This window comes from Salmo trutta, chromosome 19 (genome assembly GCF_901001165.1).
Source record: "Salmo trutta chromosome 19, fSalTru1.1, whole genome shotgun sequence".
Lineage (NCBI taxonomy): Eukaryota > Metazoa > Chordata > Actinopteri > Salmoniformes > Salmonidae > Salmo > Salmo trutta.
In genome coordinates this window covers 5235883-5236432 of record NC_042975.1, presented here as the reverse complement: position 1 = coordinate 5236432, position 550 = coordinate 5235883, and the positions used below count along the sequence as shown (strand labels likewise).

The 550-nt window shown below is 36.5% G+C and overlaps 1 non-coding gene across 1 annotated transcript; it reads left to right on the top strand.

Moving 5' to 3' along the window:
* The first annotated feature begins 205 nt into the window (after nt 1-205).
* LOC115155104 (U7 small nuclear RNA) lies at nt 206-259 on the top strand. The gene has a single exon (XR_003867998.1). It is a non-coding gene; the product is annotated as a U7 small nuclear RNA (small nuclear RNA).
* The last annotated feature ends 291 nt before the right edge of the window (nt 260-550 follow it).

The following is a 550-nucleotide window of genomic DNA, read 5'->3' as shown; positions in this document are numbered from 1 at the left end:
CATACGGGACTTGCAGCGATTGCAGCGATAATTTGCATATACACTGTCCATTCCCCTCCCCCCTATCCCAATTTGTGCTTCCCATAAGTGAGAAACCTACATGCCAAGTATTGACGATATAGTGTGTTCCCTACAAATGATAGGGAAGACCAAAAGCTCTGAATTCTCGGTTCAGATCCCAGACCTACCTACCTACAGATCATAGAAGATTTGCTCTTTTAGTATTTCTCCAGATGGTTTCCTGAAGGAGAAAGCCTCCGCCTCAATGTCAAAGACAATAAAACAAAAACACTATAGTAAATACTACAGTAATGCCTGCAAAAACACTTCAGCATTACAGTATTATTACAGTATTTGCAGTATAGTTAACTGTACATTTTACTGTATACTTCAGTATACTAAAGTGAATACTACAGTAAATACTAAAAAAATGTACTGCAGTATTTAAAGTGTAGTTAACTGTAAATGTTACAGTATACTTCAGTATACTAAAGGGAATACTACAGTACAGACTTCAGTCCATAGTGAATACTACAGTATTCTTACCATA